At 41.2% G+C, this 20926-nt stretch overlaps 1 protein-coding gene and 1 long non-coding RNA gene across 3 annotated transcripts in view; one reads left to right on the plus strand and one right to left on the minus strand.

Moving 5' to 3' along the window:
- LOC115256201 (protein RCC2 homolog) overlaps positions 1-6750 on the minus strand; it is a 261669-nt gene extending 254919 nt beyond the window's left edge. The window contains exon 1 of one of the 2 annotated variants that reach the window (XM_062861068.1): positions 6598-6750. The gene's annotated coding sequence lies outside the window, so the exon portion shown is untranslated. The remainder of the gene's footprint in view (positions 1-6597) is intronic. The other variant, XM_062861070.1, reaches the window with a different exon arrangement.
- Positions 6751-6897: 147 nt separating this feature from the next.
- LOC109406755 (uncharacterized) lies at positions 6898-13196 on the plus strand. Its single transcript, XR_003892531.2, has 3 exons — positions 6898-8090; positions 8155-12011; positions 12523-13196. It is a non-coding gene; the product is annotated as an uncharacterized LOC109406755 (long non-coding RNA).
- The last annotated feature ends 7730 nt before the right edge of the window (positions 13197-20926 follow it).

Genomic DNA, 20926 nt, shown 5'->3' on the forward strand with positions numbered 1-20926 from the left:
GAATCGTTCAAGGAAGAGACCGCTTTTTTTCATTCGGGCCGGCCGCGTCGTCGTCGTCGCCGATTTGACTGTGCTTATTATGTTTCAAGTTCAAAACCGAATTAGCGACAATTTTTCTTTTACTTCCGCTGCTTTTGCCTTGCGTTAAACACTATGTCGGAAGTGGGGCGCTGTATAGAGTACCAGGTGTACAATACAGCGCCCACTTCCGACATTGTGTTTAACGCAAGGCAAAAGCAGTGGAAGTAAAAGAAAAAATGTCGCTAATTCGGTTTTGAACTGGAAACATAATATCTTCGTACGGGACGGTTTAGTGTGATTTTAGCGGCAAAGTGAAGAGACCGCTTTTTTTTTCATTCGGGCCGGCCGCGTCGTCGTCGTCGCCGATTTGGCTGTGCTCATCTTCGTACGGAGCGAGCGATTTAGTGTGATTTTGGCGGCAAAGTGAAGAGACCGCTTTTTTTCATTCGGGCCGGCCGCGTCGTCGTCGTCGTTTATTTGAATGTGCACATCGTCGTACCCGTGTATAGTTGTAGCGATTCAGTGTGATTTCGGAAAAAAGGCCAGTTAGTGGAAGATGCTGCAGCACATACGCACTGGACACTTCAAAGGATGTTTATTGGTGAGCTCGTTCCATTTTATCATAATAATTAATGCTCAAGGATGTATAAAATTCTGCTCTGGTTTTTGTGTTTTTATCTAACAAATATTGAAAAGTTCGTCACGTCATGTGTCGGCGCTAGTTTTCAATGAACATTCAGTTGATAATAAATATTTTTCTTTCATTTTTTGCATTTACACAAAAATTTGAATGGTTCGTCATCTTCGGTATCGACATTTGTAATATTTTAGCCAAAATGAATGAATGTTTTGACTCAAGTAAAGGTTGCATGAATCAAATCACTTACCAAAGTGAATCCAAATCATGTGACTCTCCCCTCCCCACTAACAAAAACTCCTTCCCGTGACAGTCGTGGAGAAGATGAGGTGATCTCGGTCTCTAGTAGCAACGTACGTCACACTAACATTCCTTTCCCTCCTCGATGACCGTAAGGACGTGGCCGGCGCCGTTATTGACTAATAAAGTCTGGAATTCTCGAACTGTGCACATTGAGAGCGGTAGCTACTCCCAAGCTCCGTTTGTTGGTTCCTTGTGCAATTTCGATTGTTCTGGTCAATCACGGAGTAGCAACTACGAATTGTACAGTCATCTATGCTCATGCTCATGCTCAATAATACAGCGAATCGTTCAACTGGCAAGACAGCATCAACTCTCTTGTTTGGGGTTGATCAGCGGAGACGAATCGATTATGACCTAACGCAATATTTGCAGGATCGGAACGGCCACAACAGTAGGGATCTCGATGGTTTACGAGAGGAGGCGAGTCAGAATATGCGGAAACAGCATCTATATAACAAACGCGTATATGATAGCCATTGTAAGAAAAACACCAAGTATAAACAAGGAGATCTAGTAATGTTGCGGAGAACTAACACAGCAGGCGAAAGAAGCAAGCTTAAACCAAAGTTTCGGGGTCCATATGTGGTGAAGAAGGTGTTGGATAATAACCGTTATGTGATAGCTGATTTAGATAACTTCCAAGTCTCAAATACACGTTTTGAAGGCATTTTCGATCCACTAAACATGCGATTCTATCAAAAGGCTGCGAACCAATATGAACATGAGAATTCGGATATTGAATATGAGGACGTTGAGTATTTGAATGAAGAAGATAAAGAAGAAGAAAAATACGAAGAAGAAGAGCAAGATAAAGATTCAGACATTGTATACGAAGACGTAGAGTATTTGGAAGAGGATTATTAGATTAGACAAGACTGTTGAGAAGTACAGGATGGCCGAGCTGTAAGCGTGGGTAAAAATTAATATTTGATAGCCCCTTGGATTTTGGCAGTATTATACAGTATCTGTCCGGATTGCTGGACAAAAACGATACGTACGAGTTGAAAACACAGATCACCTGCTACAACTTACCGGAGACTTACCGCAACCTGACGAATCCTCTGTCTTCTTCGACGCAATTGCGGACGTTTCGATCACGCAGCAACAGCAGCATCAACAATGACTAATTTCTCAAATCTCCGAATCGGGCATCTTAACGTTCGAGGTCTCGAACGTCACATCGACGGCTTGAAACTCCTGCTCGACGGTAACCAGTATCATTTTTTCACCATCACCGAGACGAAACTGAAAGTATCAGCTCCCATTGGGCCCATCCGTGTGGCCGGCTACAACTTCATCCGTCATTCTCTACCAACAAAGCGTGGGAGAGGTACCAAAACCTGCGGTGGAGTAGGTGTCTACGTGCAGAAAGGGATCAAAGCAATCCCAGTAGCAAAATCAGATTTCTGTCCCAATATTCCCATTGCCCAACGATTTGAATTCCTCGCGCTTCAAACGCAGATAAACGATCTAAACATAGGAATAGTTGTCATCTACAACCCTTCTGGTTCCAACCAACTTTTTGCACAAAATTATGAAAAGCTTCTGTTCGATCTAGTCGATTTCGGTTTCGACCGAGTCTACATAACCGGTGACTTCAACATCAATGTCACCGCAACCGTTCCCACCGCAAACAACCATGCCTTAGCCAATATTCACAACGTTGTCAATTTGCACATACTACCAACTGCCCCAAGAAGAATCACTGATACTGGCAGCTCAACCATCGATCTCCTCGTCACGGATTGTCCGAACTCTATTCGCGCCTCAAAGACATCTACCGCTAACACGATTTCCGATCACGAAGTGGTCTATTTGATCGCAGACGTACGAGTGACCCATATAGCCGAGGCGGTAAACGCACGGGTATTCAGCATGACCATGCTGAGGGTGACGGGTTCGATTCCCGGTCGGTCCAGGATCTTTTCGTCAAGGAAATTTCCTTGACTTCCTTGGGCATAGAGTATCTTCGTGCCTGCCACACGATATACGCATGCAAAATGGTCATTGGCAGAGGAAGCTCTCAGTTAATAACTGTGGAAGTGCTCATAGAACACTAAGCTGAGAAGCAGGCTTTGTCCCAATGAGGACGTTACGCCAAGAAGAGAGAGAGAGAGACGTACGTGTGACAAAACCAGTTCCACACCGCATCAAGGTCCGTAACTTTCGACGCATAGATCCAGTGCGTCTCCAAGCAGACTTCATCGCAAGAGGTCATCAGAACATCATCGAGGAACGCGACATTGAAAGCAAAGCCCGCAAGCTCACCGAACTTCTAGGAACCATGATGAACGAGCATGCTCCCGAAGTCGAAATTGTCATCAAGGACAAGCGTACTCCGTGGATCACCGCAGAGGTAGAACGGGCAATAAAATTTCGAAACCTGTCCTACTCGCTCTACGCACGCAATCCCAACCGAAACAGGGGTGACGCACAGTGGCGGGATTACACGAGCAAGCGCGACAGCGCTAATTCCTTGATTTTCAATGCCAAAAAACGATATGCAGAACGGAATTTCGGATGTGAACTACCCGCGAAGAAATTGTGGAGTAACCTTCGGCGAGAAGGTATCCACAATAGTAAAAAGATCGCGCTTTCAACAGGTGAGACCACGAACGTCGACCAACTAAACAACTTCTTCACTGATGGACATCAACAACTACGAACGCGAACCGTACAACAAACCTCTACACCTGCACGAGCTTTGCCTGACTTCGCCAATTCCGGCTTCCGTTTCGAACATACGGACTCAACGGAAATCGCAAAGAAAATCTACGAAATTACAACAAGCGCTACTGGGACTGACGGTATCCCCATCTCCTTCATCAAACTATTATGTCCGCACATTCTACCCGTCCTTGTCCACCTCTACAATGCAATAATCGATAGTCGTACATTCCCGAACATTTGGAAAAAGGCCATAGTCAAGGTTGCAACCATTCATTTGCAAAGATTTACATTCATTTGGTATTATCTCAGTTCAGAAGCGTGCTATCGAAAAACAATGTATGGATGAATTTAACCTTGTAGTTTTATCTGAAAGTTTGCCGAAAAACATTGGGGTCGCACACGCATACCAAAGTCGTGAGCGAGCTGTGAAGGCAACTTTCCACAGCGTGAATGAAATTTACATTCACCGCGTTGAGAGTTACCTTCACAGCTCGCTCACGACTTTGGTATACGTTTGCGACCCCAATGTTATTCGGCAAACTTTCAGATAAAACTACAAGGTTAAATTCATCCATACATTGTTTTTCGATAGCATGCTTCTGAACTGAGATAATAACAAATGAATGTAAATCTTTGCAAATGAATGGTCGCAACCTTGGCCATAGTGACACCGATCCCAAAATCGTCTAATCCCGTCGAACCAAAAGACTATCGTCCAATTAGCGTCCTACCGGTTCTTTCAAAGATCATCGAAAAGATTCTACTAGACCAAGTTTCAAGCTACCTGGACAATCACCAACTTCAGCTACTTGCCAAACACCAATCCGGCTATCGGAAGCAACACAGCACTACCACCGCCCTAGCGAAAATCACACACGATATCTACAGCAACTCCGACGAGAACAGATGTACTGTGATGGTTCTTGTTGACCTGTCACTTGCTTTTAACTGTGTCAACCACCAAAAGCTAGACAGAAAACTGCAAGAAGAGTTCGGGTTCTGTGATGCAGCGCGCGATTTGGTGGCATCATACCTGACGAACCGCACTCAGTTGGTCAATATGGGCAGCAAGAAATCAGCAAAAAGGATTCTCGCAGATGGGACGCCACAAGGGTCCTGCCTTAGTGCGCTGCTATTCACCCTGTACATTAACAACATGCCTGAGGTCCTACGCTGCCAGTACCATCTTTACGCTGATGACATGCAAGTATACATCTCCGGACCCGCTCAAGATGTAGACAGGATGATCAACGTGCTGAATGAAGACCTCAAAGCGATTGAGGAATGGACAGCAGCTAACAATCTTTTCCCTAATCCCGGCAAGACTCAGGCAATAATCTTCAGCAAGCAGGGCAGCATTACACCACAAAGCAAAATCTCGTTTTGCGGAGAAATCATCCCACTGTCCAAAGAAATCAACAACCTCGGGCTAAAGATGGACTGCAATCTGAAGTGGAAGGCCCAAGTGAACGACGTAACCAAAAAAGTATTCGGCACGTTAAGGGTTTTCCGTCGCTTCGCACCGGTCCTCTCGATTCCTACGCGTATGAAGCTGATGCAAGCGGTGATCGTCCCCTTTCTCACATACGGCGACGCAGTGTACGTGCCAGGATTATCCGCTCAACTTAAGGACCAACTGCATCGGAGTTTAAGGGCCGGTATCCGCTTCGTGTATAACATCCGGAGAAGGGATTCCACCGGTGCTGTTCGTAACACTATTTTGGGTCGCGACCTCATGCAACACTACCAGTATCGTATCAACTGCTTTATGCGAGGTGTGTTTTACGAATCACATCCCGAGTATATCCTCGACCTCCTTCAAAAATGCCACTCAGGACGAACGAGCTCCTTTATAATACCGAGGAACAACACCAGCAGCAGAAAAAGTGTGATGATCGCTGGCGCACTCAGCTGGAACGCACTCCCCATAGAAGTTAAGAACAAACCTACGATCACTTCTTTCAAGAAAGCTCTAACTTAAATATGCCCTAACTAAAACTAAAACAGCTCAATTTTCTCATTGCATATTAGTTTTTCTAAATGTAATATTATTATATTTTTTTTTTTTTTTTTGTAATTGTAATTTATTATCATAAACGTAAGCCTGGCGGTATAACCATTAATGTAGTTTCCTTGACCTGAAAAATAGTTTATAACTGCCAGGCTTACGTTAAATCTAATAAATACAATACAATACAATACATTCCACCATTGTTATACCCCTTGATTACGGTTTTTCCCACCAAAGCAGCGTAGGTCCATGTGTAGGTTAGTCTGAGTTGAGCGGCGCCACGGTGTGGTAATAAAGCTTCGTCATTCGAAAATAGTCGAAGTTTATTCATTTTTTCACCGGAAAGAAGCCCTCAGTATCAAACTACATATGAAATTGTTTTGAAGGCATTCCGAGAGGCATTCCAATCTAATAAAACAAACATTATTTACCTAACACTGCTTTATTATTCAATTCATAAATTCAGTTCAAATTTGATCAAAGTTAAGGATTTTCTGAGCAACGTGTAGTGTCAGATTTTGCCAGATTTTTAATTACAGACTTGCCAGATAAGTTCAAAAATGTAGTGGCAACCCTGCTGCTTTCGAATAAAATTGTTGAATTCAAAGTTCCGTATTCACCGTTAAGTATTATTCCGAAAAATCCAATTCCCAATACGGTTTCGCGATTGCTTTAGTAAAAGGTCGATATACATATTCTGTAATAACACAAAGAGAGGATCGATGAAGAGAAACCGAAAATGTCAATTAGGCCCTAATGAAGAATCAGTGTCGATTAAATTTTATAATGTTTGGCCTGATTTGACTTTACTCTGCGCATTTGTTATAAACAGTCTCTAGTTGAACACAGCTATGTCCGCCATTCTTTCTCAGCAAAAGACAGGCGATTGCCGCTACGCTGAGTGCATTAGAAATACATAATATATTATATTCTTATTTCGGTGTAATTTACATACCTGTTGAATAGCGTTTTACTCGAGGTTTTACTAAAACAACCACTGATAGGATAGGAAAGGATTCTATTGCAGAATTAATTGGATAAAACACAGAAAAGTGCACCAAATATTGCCGCGGACGCTAAATATCCGTCTGAACTGAAGTTAATGAAACAACGGCTACACAGTAAAACAAAAGTATTCTTTGATAGTACACACGCAAAATCCAAACTACCTATTTTTTGGTCCATTTTACCCAAAATTAAGTATACGGGTCCCCGGAATACACGGTTGTTTGTGAAAACCCATCGATGGGTAAAAAAACACCCATTTTCGAATACCTCGCATCAGAGAAAATAGGTAGAGAAGCGAAGAGTGTGAAGCCAAAAAAACCTTATCGAACCGTCAAACTGGTATCCTATCGAACAAAATCAACAAACCTTGACTCTTGCCGCATAATTCATGATAAGTATTGCGATCATTCGAAACATTTTTTTACCAATATTTTTAAATATCAAGGATATTACTGTAAATAACATTGATTCCTTAAATTGACGAAAATTGATCCTTTTTGGTATACATTTTAGATGATTTCTTGTTAATAAATCAACAGCATAAATCATTTTCTAATGCAGTACACGAGAAAGACACTACCCTCGATAGGTGGATTAATCTGTTTTTCGGTAGTTGCCAACATCCGAGTTACGAAATCAAAACAGAAAAAGTGTTGCCGTTCAGACGGCTGTTCACTCTTCGCTTCTCTACCTATTTTCTCTGCCTCGCATGTCTGTCAAAACATGGGAAAAATTGATTATACAAAAAGAGTAAAAAAATACCCATGTTTCTGAACCGACCTTCTTCCCATTAATGGGTGAAAAAAGTTATAGAGGTAATCACGTTCAAAAGTATGCGTGCCTTTTTTGTAGATGTCGTTGTGAAACTGCGAGGAAAATATTTGCACTCTTGCCCCGGACGTTAGTTTTATCATTATTTACCCGTTTTACCCAAATCGATTGGGTAATATTTGCATATGCGATCTGAGTAGCCTTTCAATCGGCGTGCACTTTTGTGTGAGGAAAAATTTGCGCTAGTGTTCGTGTGTTGAAATGTCACTTATCTCTATACAGGTAATCACGTTCAAATGTATGCGTGCCTTTTTAGTAGATGTAGTTGTGAAACTGCGAGGAAAATATTTGCACTCTTGCCCCGGACGTTAGTTTTATCATTATTTACCCGTTTTACCCAATTCGATTGGGTAATATTTGCATATGCAATCTGAATAGCCTTTCAATCGGCGTGCACTTTTGCTCGTTTTTGTGTGAGGAAAAATTTGCGCTAGTGTTCGTGTGTTGAAATGTCACTTATCTCTATAAAAGTTTCACCGCGACCTTGTTTGCAGACTTCAGTTCTTGTTTCAGTTTGTCTATTTAGAAGTAAGTTATTACTATTTATTTGTGTTCCCCCTGTTGACGAATCATGTTCCGGAGAAAAATGCAGTGAAATTCATATTAATAGTAAGTTACCCATTGATGAATTCATTGTTCAGTATTTTGCACTTCCAATTTTTGTGAATTCTAGGTTATGGCTTGAGTTGCTCCGCCCCACGGGTAGGCTGACCAGATTTGTTCCGTTTAAATACGCGACACATTCCAGAAATTCAACAAAAAGGAAGTCAATGTCCAAAAACAGAACTAGGTGTTGACAATAATGCAGATTCAACTGGAAAGAATGAATAATTCAGTCAGAAACATGGACAATATTCCAGTGGCGAGTATTTGAAATTTGAGTTGTCCCGTTAAATACGAGACGGATGGTCAGCCTACCCACGGGTCAAGCCACGGGTATCATTTACTGCAAGATTATTTTCGCCAGTAGTAACGTGAATGCGAACGTGAATGCAATTAAAAATGAAATGTATTTATACAAATATTGTTTTGCCAATAAAAATGAACGGATACACATATTTTCTTTTTAGTTTACTTCAATAGAATAATAGGGTCCTAAAATTAAAGACGAAATCTCGCTTATATTGAATAATACGATCAAGCATGGTATTGTACGTGGATTTGCTAACTGAACACGACGAAGAACCGTCGTTTTTGGAATCACCGTTCGAATCGCCGTTGGAATCGTCGTTCGATTGCAGAGCGAGACAGCAACAAAACTGACACATCGCTTTGACATATTTAACGTAGGAGCAACACGTGCGTGATATTCTCTCTCTCTGTTGGTGTGGTTTGTTTTGATTCAATCTGACATTTCTTTTATGCTGCTCATGCTGCCGATGCTGCCAGCTGATGGTGGTAAGGATGGAGGAACATAGTCGGAGGGGTGCTCCAATGTGTTTTCAGAAGAATTCGTCGAGATAAAATGTTTTCATTATGAAAAATATGGAAAATTCTAGTTTAAAAGTTCAGCATTAAACTTTTCAATGCGTGTTACGTATATTATTTTATAGAGAATCTGTCTAGAGGTCGTTTCACGTAATAAGAGCATTAACATAAAAGTCCATAATTTTACAAGAACGCATTGAAACGCCCCTTGAAATTTAACGGCGATTCCCAACCAGCTCAAGCAAATTCCCTTGGAATTCACCTTCGAAGTAAAATCACAATATTCTAATCGAAATTGTACTTTACTCGAACTTGAAAAACAAAGGAATAATGAGAAAATTCGAAATAAGTAAAATGGTAAATAGTTCTACACGCTAACCTGAAACTACCCATCGCCTGGGTCGTTTCTACCCGGATTTTCATGTTGTTAGCAGTTGTCAAAATCCGGGTAACCCGAAAACCCAGATAGGTTAAATCTGGGTAAAGATCTGGGTAATCGGCACTTTGTCACTTTCCGGCTTGAGAATATGGCAGCGGTCAGGCGAACGCTGGCAATTGGGTTTTTAAATTAAGAAAAATTCAATGATTTTTAATTTTTTAACGAAAGAGCACTTTTTTCTGAGCCGCTATGATTTTTTTCAGATTTTTAGAACTTTATTTTGGTATTTAAAATCAATTTCAAAGAGATTTTCTGAAATCACCTTTTGACAGCTGGGCAACTGCTTGACAGCTCCGCTTAGTACAAAATGCGACGAGGGGTGATTCGACAAATCGCTCCCATACAAATTTCTAATTGATTTTTAAATAGGTTCCCGGGCACCAAAATTGATGAAAATTTGGATTTCGGCTCAGTTTGGCATGCAGATTCAGAATATGGAATTATCTCAACACCACTAAAGAAGCCAATTATGGGTGTTTCCTCGAAAAATATGAGGATAAATGACGGGAAAACAGTTAAATCGCAGACAGACGTTCTAGCTCGAACAAATTTATTCAAATTTTCTATGTAAATTTTCACTAGCGACACCTAGGCAACCGATTGCCACAGTGCAGTCGCGAGCAGTTGACAGTTTGAGAAACCACGTGCTTCCAGCCGCTTACGTACCACCCAATCCACCACCCACCAAAAAATAAAATCAAAACAAACACTGTAGAAATCATTCCTACATTTGCGTCACATTCACAAAGATTTCCCAATGCGAGTGAAGTTCATCCAAATGCAGTTTTATTCAAGCAAATCTATGTAACATAAAAGTAATAATGTGCAAAATATTTTACAAGAGTCCTGCGCTAATTTGTGCAAAAGATTTAAGATATTAAATAAAAGTCATTTACTCTGCACAAATTATGTGAAAACATTATTAGCGTGCAACACGTGCGGTCTTTTCCCGCCATCCGGCTGGAAGACGACCGTGGTGACAGTTGTTGGTCGCAACGCACATATGAGGCAGCGATTGAATATGAACGCCGCTAACGCCATCTGTTCGCTGATTGCCACTTGGCAATTTGTGGCGGCCATGTTTTTTACACAAGCTGCTGAGTCAAACTTGAACGTCTGTCTGCGGTTAAATTCTTCCAGGGAACTGTTTTCCTGCATCAGGTAAGTGAACAGCACACGGGAATTGGGAGCTTTTTATTAAAAATCTAAATTGGAAATAAATTAACAAAATCAAGGTCCAGGAGGAGCTGGGTACCGGTTACCCAGATTTTGCCACCAACATCGGTAACCCAGATTAGAGTAAAGGTGCCTTTACTCAGATTAGAGTAACTGCAGTTTTGCTCAATCTGGGTCGCTTTGACACCAATCTGGGTAACTGAGGGTTAGCGTGTACTTTGACATTTGAGGTCTACCTTGTGTGACTGAGCTCGACATTTTTCGCACTGGGATTTCAAAAATGTTCCTATTGATTGATGCACCAAGCGGTAAGAAGAAGAATTTTGACATCCAAGCGGTGTGCCGTTTACATCCATCGACCAATCAGCGACGAGGATCTAATCGACGGCACACCGCTTGGATGTCAAAACTTCTTCTTCTTTTCGCTTGGTGCATCCTAGGATAGGATACGACAACTAGTCAGCCCAAAAGAGACCAATTTGGGGACCAATAATCTTAGCAACGCGGAAAAACAAGACAGCAAGCTGTGAAATTAGACAGAGAAGTTGCTGGTGTCACATCCTATCCTAGGGTGCATCAATCAATATCTGACATACACGGTGAAAAAAAAATTACTCAAAGTATGTGTTATAAGCTAGGGACGAGACAAAAGGCTAAAAAAATAAAATTATATATTTTCAACTACGGTTAATAAAAACGTCAAAAATTGAGTAAATATCTGAGGGATGCGGACTCAACTTTTTGGTCATTCAATTTGAGCACGTACTCTTTCTTTCAGTGCTCCCCGTTGTAAAGTTTCTTATCTCTATGGAGATCAATTTCGAAGTGCACGCTTCACATAACGTTTAAACCAAGGCTCAAACATATCGATTACAGCAAAAGCTACAATAAAACGTATATTCAGCTAACTTTGTCATTATGGGCTTGGAAGAATAATTTACAAATTTTAGGCAAGTTTCACACATAATTTTCTCACAGATAAAACGTTTTGAAAGTTTTCGTATCTGACGGCAAAGTTTGTGTGTCATTAAATGTTTCACTTGTTTTAGCGTGACTAAGCAAACCAAACTTGTATCCAGGCATACTCTGATCATTTTAGAGGTTTGGCAGCAGCCTGGCTGCTGTCAAATTTCAGTCCGCAATCCTCAGGTAAATATGTAATCTTGAACCATATATTGTGGTCGAGATTGTGGTTTAAAACAAGAAACTCGATAGGACTTTTAGGGTTCATTCAAATATTACGTAACGCAAAATTTATCAATTTTTGACCCCCTCCCTCCCCCACGTAAAAAGTTTTGTATGGGAAATTTTGGAATTTTGTATGAAGCGTAACACAGCGGTAGACCCCCTCCCTCCCCCCTTAGCGTTACGTAATATTTGAACGAACCCTTAGGAGCCTATTGCGAAATGTTTATTATTATCCAGGCCCCTGACACGGCCTATATCAATGCAGTGGAATCATGGTAGACAGGATGTCCTGGGCGCTAGTAAATAGCTAGGTGCTGCGAATAGAAACGGTTTTATTTTTCAAGCTAGCTAACACACACCAACACACTCCCGGCACACAGCTTGTAAACACGCACGAGCGTTCAATTTTCTTGCAAACACCTCTCTCAGCGCAGTTGTCAAACATGCCGTCGCGACGCTGTTCGGAAATGGTAAACATGATCAATCCACCATTATTCCAGTTTTGTTTTCGTGTGCAAAGATTATTATTTTCCATTCGCGATGGAAATTTTGATGGATAGTTATTACAAAATTAGCTGAAAAGGGTTCAAAACAATGTTTATCCTTCTCCTCGCTTTCCAACGGATTGACAGCGGCAAATGGAGATATCGTGACTACAGTTTTGATTATATCCGCAGCACCTAGATAACAATACTCTTCAATCAAGCACACAGGTACAACAAGGTTTAACATAACCTCTATCTTCAATGTTTGGCTCCCAATGTTTGGCTCCCGCAGAGAGAGCATATTGAGTCAGTTCGCGATACTCAGGTAAATAGCGCCCACTGTCAAATGCGAAAACATCAACAATTTTTTGTTTAACGTTTGTTGTGGTTTGTTGATCAGTTTTTGGAATCATTTTTTCCACCTCTTATGATCACAAAACACTTCAAACTCGCTTTAATATTAATGTACGGTAAGAGGAGCATGCGATTAGTTGAATAAAGCAACCCAACAAACACGCATTGTGAATGTGATTTCGTGTGTGGATCACAACATCAAACAAAAGCTGTGTTTGTTGATTACACCAACAATCAATATGCAGCTGCCAATTCGCCCGTGACCCCAGTTACATAATTTTTCAATGACCCCAATCCCCCAGTACATAAACACAATAAGGCGGCGCTTTTGACGCTTTTCGTTGTCAATCATAGTTACCTTCGCCCATTTCAAATTTCGTTCACAAGAAATAGGTACAAAGAATTGACATCTCTCAGATTTGATCAGCTCGGCTTTACCGGATCAACGGGCTACCGTATCTACCTGGTGGAGCATCTTCTGTAATCATATGTGCCCTATTACATTCCGCGCATCGATGCCATTCTCTAAAGCAACTGAAAAAGCCCATATCTATCCGGAATGCATTGCATACTGTTGCAAAGTGCCAGCTGCAAGAGGAATTGGACCTTGAATTTGAACAGAAGTAATTAGAACTAGACTATTCACAGGGCCGGATCTAAGGGGGGGACGGGGGGTCCCGGGCCCCGGGCCCCCACATTTTAGGGGCCCCCACATAAAACTTTTTTGGTAGCAAACATTAGCTTTATTTTTCATATTGCTCAAGTACTGTTCGAAAATAAGGTTAAACATTTCTGGTCATCTTTCCGAGGGGCCTCCACATCCGTCCGGGCCCCGGGCCCCCACAATCCTTAATCCAGGCCTGACTATTCAGGACATGTCCTGCAGGAAAACGTTGTTCCTGGTTATAACAGGTCCTTTTAAAAGTTTCCTAAATTTATTAGCAGATACATGATTGGACAAACTAGAAATACCATTACACCAATACACTTGAAACGGGTTTTCCTGGAATTAACTAAGATTGGCAAAAGGGATGCTGGACACCGGTACAAAAAATGACATCTGCCCGTCGATGCACCTGTCATGTATTTATCAAGTTCCTAAATAGTATGGGATTTAGAGAACGGGAACGGGAAGTTCCTAAATAGTATGGGAAGGCCGATCTAATTCATCGTTGCGGCTAGCACCCTGGCTCTGCAAGCCGACGTCGCCGTCATTCGAAAGGTCCATCTTCATTAGTACTCACTTTTTTGCTGGACCGCCAAGATCTTTCTCGGTTCAAGACCAGTGACGACAGTTTTGTCGCTGGAAGACAGGTTCGTCTATATGACCAGGTAAGCTATTAGAAAGTCAGCTCATTTGGCACGTAGATTTTGTTCAACGGTTGCATCGCGCGATCACATCATTCTCGGTAACCGTCGTGCTCCGTGCTTTTTCACCCCTAAATCATTGCTCAATCCTCCACGCTATATCCCACCGGTACTAGTTTTCATGACGCGGGTAGTATGTCCGTATGTCTGCCTTTGGAATGGCGTGAAAACTCTCAGGATAAAATAAAGATTTTTTGACAGCAACATTTTTTTTTCAGTATAGAAATAAACAAACATGAAAATCTCGTACCTTGGTTACGGGATTCGAATTGGTTTTGTTTGCTCTGATAAAGTGGCGAAAAAAGCGCTGCTTCAAGCGAAAAAAGAAACGGGCGAAAATTCTGGGGGAAAGGTGGGGGAGCGAATGGCGTCATAAATTTGTGATGATTTATTCCTCACATTTACATCTTGAAGTTAAATCTATGATTACACGCTCGTTTCAATTTGCACGAATATGAGTATAAGGTAGTTAGATGTTGGCTACGATAAATTTCATTGATGCCAGGGGCCTGTTATTATCCATCATTTATCAACCTCAAAATGGGTATTTATTCACCCATTTTCCAACGCGAGCCTCCTTAGCAAAATGGGTAATAAATTACCCATCGTTTGACATAAACTGCATTTACCCATAAATGGGTAAATTGCATTTACCCATTAAATGGGTGGAGGCACTTCTACAGAAAATGGGTGTTTTTTCACCCATTAATGGGTTTTCGCAAACGACCGTGTAAGGCAATCCACACGGTCGTTTGCGAAAACCCATTAATGGGTGAAAAAACACCCATTTTCTGTAGAAGTGCCTCCACCCATTTAATGGGTAAATGCAATTTACCCATTTATGGGTAAATGCAGTTTATGTCAAACGATGGGTAATTTATTTACCATTTTGCTAAGGAGGCTCGCGTTGGAAAATGGGTGAATAAATACCCATTTTGAGGTTGATAAATGATGGATAGTAATAAACATTTCGCAATTATTCTATTGAAGTAAACTAAAAAGAAAATATGTGTATCCGTTCATTTTTATAGAGGTAATCACGTTCAAATGTATGCGTGCCTTTTTAGTAGATGTAGTTGTGAAACTGCGAGGAAAATATTTGCACTCTTGCCCCGGACGTTAGTTTTATCATTATTTACCCGTTTTACCCAATTCGATTGGGTAATATTTGCATATGCAATCTGAATAGCCTTTCAATCGGCGTGCACTTTTGCTCGCTTTTGTGTGAGGAAAAATTTGCGCTAGTGTTCGTGTGTTGAAATGTCACTTATCTCTATTGGCAAAACAATATTTGTATAAATACAATTCATTATACAGGTAATCACGTTCAAATGTATGCGTGCCTTTTTAGTAGATGTAGTTGTGAAACTGCGAGGAAAATATTTGCACTCTTGCCCCGGACGTTAGTTTTATCATTATTTACCCGTTTTACCCAATTCGATTGGGTAATATTTGCATATGCAATCTGAATAGCCTTTCAATCGGCGTGCACTTTTGCTCGTTTTTGTGTGAGGAAAAATTTGCGCTAGTGTTCGTGTGTTGAAATGTCACTTATCTCTATTAATTGCATTCACGTTCGCATTCACGTTACTACTGGCGAAAATAATCTTCACGGAAAAATATTATAACCCAAAGAATAAGTTTTAAAAACTCAAATTTGACTAAACTGCTTAAAGTTTTAACTCAAAGTTGGGTTGTTTTCTCCCTCGCCCCACCGCAATGTTTTCGAAAACAAAGAGAGAAGCACCGACGCATCCGCTGCTCTTCCGTGGAAGAAGCCAAATTTGGGTTTTCTTGAGTTAACCCAAATTTGCGTCAATTGAGGCCTCCGTTGGGTGAAAATAACTTACCACTGGGTTAATTTTTTTGCCGCTCTCAAACGAGAACTACTCACTCGCCACTATCGCTGTTTGACGCAAATTTGAGTAATTCCACGGAAGACCGGGATTGCGTCAAAACAACTTAAATTTGGGTTCATTTGTAGTTCCGTGTTGCAGTAAATGATACCCGTGGCTTGACCCGTGGGGCGGAGCAACTCAAGCCAAAACCTAGAATTCACAAAAAGTGCAAAATACTGAACAATGAATTCATCAATGGGTTACTTACTATAGAGGTAATCACGTTCAAAAGTATGCGTGCCTTTTTTGTAGATGTCGTTGTGAAACTGCGAGGAAAATATTTGCACTCTTGCCCCGGACGTTAGTTTTATCATTATTTACCCGTTTTACCCAAATCGATTGGGTAATATTTGCATATGCGATCTGAGTAGCCTTTCAATCGGCGTGCACTTTTGTGTGAGGAAAAATTTGCGCTAGTGTTCGTGTGTTGAAATGTCACTTATCTCTATTAATATGAATAGTCCATTTTACGAGCCGATTTTATGAATGAATTCTGACAGAAGGTAGCGTCCAATAACCCGTGAAGATCAATATCATCATCAACATTGTTGTCACTTCGTAAAATGGCTCATTTCACTGCATTTTTCTCCGGAACATGATTCGTCAACAGGGGGAACACAAATAAATAGTAATAGAGATAAGTGACATTTCAACACACGAACACTAGCGCAAATTTTTCCTCACACAAAAGTACACGCCGATTGAAAGGCTATTCAGATTGCATATGCAAATATTACCCAATCGAATTGGGTAAAACGGGTAAATAATGATAAAACTAACGTCCGGGGCAAGAGTGCAAATATTTTCCTCGCAGTTTCACAACTACATCTACAAAAAAGGCACGCATACATTTGAACGTGATTACCTCTATAGAGGTAATCACGTTCAAATGTATGCGTGCCTTTTTAGTAGATGTAGTTGTGAAACTGCGAGGAAAATATTTGCACTCTTGCCCCGGACGTTAGTTTAGAGCCGATGCACACGAGCGTTAATTGACGCTGCGTGAATTCACGCTGCGTCGCCGCAGCGTTCCTGTGGGGCATGCGTTGGCATTGCGTGCCGCACACGGTGCGGCGCGGTTGCGGTGCGGTAGCGTTCCGTTCTCGTGTGCATCCTCCCATTTGATTGTGTGTAACTCAGGACGCACTTGCGTGCACGCTGCGTGGACGCACCGCCCGTGTGCATCGGCTCTTAGTTGCATATGCAAATATTACCCAATCGAATTGGGTAAAACGGGTAAATAATGATAAAACTAACGTCCGGGGCAAGAGTGCAAATATTTTCCTCGCAGTTTCACAACTACATCTACTAAAAAGGCACGCATACATTTGAACGTGATTACCTCTATAACTTTTTTCACCCATTAATGGGAAGAAGGTCGGTTCAGAAACATGGGTATTTTTTTACTCTTTTTGTATAATCAATTTTACCCATGTTTTGACAGACATGCGAGGTATTCGAAAATGGGTGTTTTTTTACCCATCGATGGGTTTTCACAAACAACCGTGTAGTAATCCTACATTATAGAGATCTGCGGAGGCGGCCATTGAGTAGTCCAAAAAATGTCTCACGAAACCTAATGCGAGCCTATCCATATACGTGAGAACAAAAGGTGTTTACAAAGTTCTTAACGGTGCGCTTCTATACCCCGTTTGGCAGCCCTCCATCATTGCAGCAAACTTTACCGGTCGCTGCTGGATGCGCTCGCAAAATAGTAGCGCTATGGGTGGGTGACCAAATATAGTAGCGGGACAGTTGCGCTGCTAAAAATTCTACGCGAATATGACAGCCCACCCGATACGAATCAGGGTGATTAATTTGATTGCTACCGGTGTGGAAAAGGGTGGTTAAGTCAAAATGGTAGCGCTGCGCGGGTTGCTCGAATAGTAGCCGCCGTTAATGTTGCTCTAACACGGGAAATCTGAACACAAACCACTACCACACAGGAATTTGGATTGGTCAATTCAGTAACAAATTTTGAAAACGACGTATAATCAATGGTGTAGCATTGATTATACGTCGTTTTCAAAATTTGTTACTGAATTGTAAGCCAATCGTGCAGAAAGAACTGTCAAAGTGTGAGCCAAATGCAAAGTATCTAAATACCAAGGTAAGAGATTCCCGCTAATATTCACGGATTAGTGAGAAAAGGAAAAAAAGCAAAAAATAGTTATAAAGTTTGCACTGATTTGTATGGGCGCATCACTATTTAGCAAACTTTCTTAAGAAATTAAGCACTCTCATCATAGAAGCAATTATTTAATAGGCTCCTAAAGTCCTATCGGGATTCTTGTTTTAAATCACAAATTATGGTTCAAGAGTACATATTGTTCGTACAGTTGAAAATCGGAATTTTTGAAACGCGAAAATCGATTTATCTCCTAAACCGTGTGTCGGATGTACATCGGGCATAGTGCGCTGGATAGAGGGTCAGGTCCGCTGTTCAGCGCACTACGTCCGACGTTAGGTTTCATGTATGGATTTTGAGAAAATTCGATTGTCGGATGTGGGGAAACTTCGGGTTTCAACCACGACGACAATATTTACTCAATTTTTGACGTTTTTATTAACCGTAGTTGAAAATATATAATTTTTATTTTTTTAGCCTTTTGTCTCGTCCCTAGCTTCTAACACATACTTTGAGAGATTGTTTTTCACCGTGTATGTCAGATAGGAACATTTTTGAAATCCCAGTGCGAAAAATGTCGAGCTCAGTCACACAAGGTTGACCTCAAACGTCAAAGTAGAACTATTTACCATTTAACTTATTTCGAATTTTCTCATTATTCCTTTGTTTTTCAAGTTCGAGTAAAGTACAATTCGGATAAGAATACCATGCTTGATCGTATTATTCAATATAAGCGAGATTTCGTCTTTAATTTTAGGACCCTATTGCATCTTACTGGATTAAAAGTGACTTCCATGCAATAAAACAGGAAATATCGCCATTTGAAAATCGGTAACAATTTTTTTTATTTGATTCTAAACATATTTTTTCAGCATTTAGAAACATCCAAACTACTAAAACTTTACAAACTTTGCTGAAATAATGACATTTTAGTGTAAAAACACCAACTTTTCATAACTAACGCAGCTGTGTTGGTGAGTCTCATTTTTGACATTTGCGGGAATCTCTTACCTTGGGTATTTAGATACTTTGAGCCAAATGAACAGGCTGATCGTTCGTAAGAAGGCGTCGATTGAACGGTATTGCAATCCGAGCTAAATAAAGTAAAATTATTTATTTTTAATATCGAGAAATTGACGGTATATGTAAGTTTAGTAAAAATATAGAATTTAATGCTTTCAAAAGCTCAAGCTTATGACGAAACTTTAGTTGCTGCACTTCTCGAAAAAGCTTTCATTGCTGCTTCTTGCTTCAGTTCTGCCGATATGTTTTGCTTAACACTTTTGCAATAAATTTCAGATTTCATCGATTGCTCCGCTATTTTTTTTTCAAAATTTTGTAAAAAAAATCTATTATAATTAGAAAATGTAAACAAAACAACTTGAACCACTACGAAGTCACGCACAAAGTTTGAACATCTAGCTTTGCAACAAGTGCTGGCAGCTGATGTAAACAAAATGAACAGCGTTGCCGAATCGACATATGTAACTTCCGCTTATCTCTCTCTGTAGAGGATTTCTAGTTTTCACGAGTGCGAAAACGCTAATAAAAGTGCGCGATTGCATCAAATCAACTCGGTGTCTTCAGAGCACTTGTTCACCATAGATTGAAGAAATAGTGCGCCGAAGGCATCAACCCGATTTGATGCAATCGCGCACTTTTATTTACGTTTTCGCACTTACACGCTAAGCTCAGTTTACCTTTTTTCCAAAAAGTGCACAACCGCAAAAATGCGTAAATGATACTCAAATATAGGTAAACAAGACTCAAATATGGGTAGTGTGTACCTAAATATGAGTAATTGTAACCCAAATATGGGTAAATATTACCCATAAATGCGAATGTGCACTTTTCCAAAATATGAGTTTTATTTACTCATATTTGCGTAAAGTTTACGCATATTTGAGTAAAATTTACCCATATTTTAGAAAAATAGGTAAACTGTGAAATTATCCGGCGGAAGGAAAACTCGGAAAATACTCGAACGAATTCAAAACGCGTGTTTTATTATTATCAAAGTTTGTTCTTCTAACAATGGGTATCGTGAAGCGCAAAGCAAAACAAAAATGTATTGGCAGCAGGGGCGCCGATGTCAAGTGGGGGTTACAAGTAGGGTTTGCACACTTAACACGCCCGCTCAAACCTTGCAGTCTGTCAATCCTAGATATCCTCGAAACTTCCTGAATGCAGGTCCTGGAAGACTCTTTGTGAGTATGTCCGCCTGCTGCCTGGTTGTAGGGATGTACTCGATACGAATCTGGTGGCTCTCCACTAGCTCTCGGACAAAGAAGTGCTTCACGTCCAAATGCTTCAGACGACCAGAGTCCTTCGGGTTTGCAGCAATCTTCATCGTCGACTGGTTGTCCTCATAGTAGGTGATGGGAGTCACTGGCTTGGACCCAAGGTCTTCTAGAATTCTGACCAGCCACAGTCCATGGCAGGTAGCCGCACAGAGGGCGATTAGCTCAGCTTCCGTAGAGGAAAGGGATACGGTAGCTTGCTTCTTGGCACTCCAGCTGACAGTAGATCCACATACCTTGAATACTGCACCAGACACAGACCGACGATCGGTAATGTCATTCGCCCAGTCGGCGTCAGAATAGGCTTCGAGCACCGGGCTAACGTCGCATCCTCGGTAGATCAGCCCGAGATCCAGCGTTCCTCTGATATAGCGTAATACACGGTGTAGATGTATCCAGTGAATCTCGTTGGGGCATGCCTGGAACTGGCTGAAGTAATTTGCAGCAACAGCCAAGTCCGGTCGAGACGTTAGCGAAACGTACATGACGCATCCGACCAGTTCACGATAGGGCTTGCTCGTTCTCTTCGACTCCTCACCTTTTGGCAGTTTAAGCCGGTTCTCCATCGGCGTGGCGATCGGTCGGCAGTCCCGCATCTGGAAACGATCCAAAAGGTTTTCCAAATATCGCCGCTGACTAATCCGCAGAGTTTTCTTCTCAGCATCCCGATCAATCCGCATT

This window comes from Aedes albopictus, chromosome 3, assembly GCF_035046485.1.
Source record: "Aedes albopictus strain Foshan chromosome 3, AalbF5, whole genome shotgun sequence".
In the NCBI taxonomy this organism is placed as follows: Eukaryota; Metazoa; Arthropoda; class Insecta; order Diptera; family Culicidae; genus Aedes; species Aedes albopictus.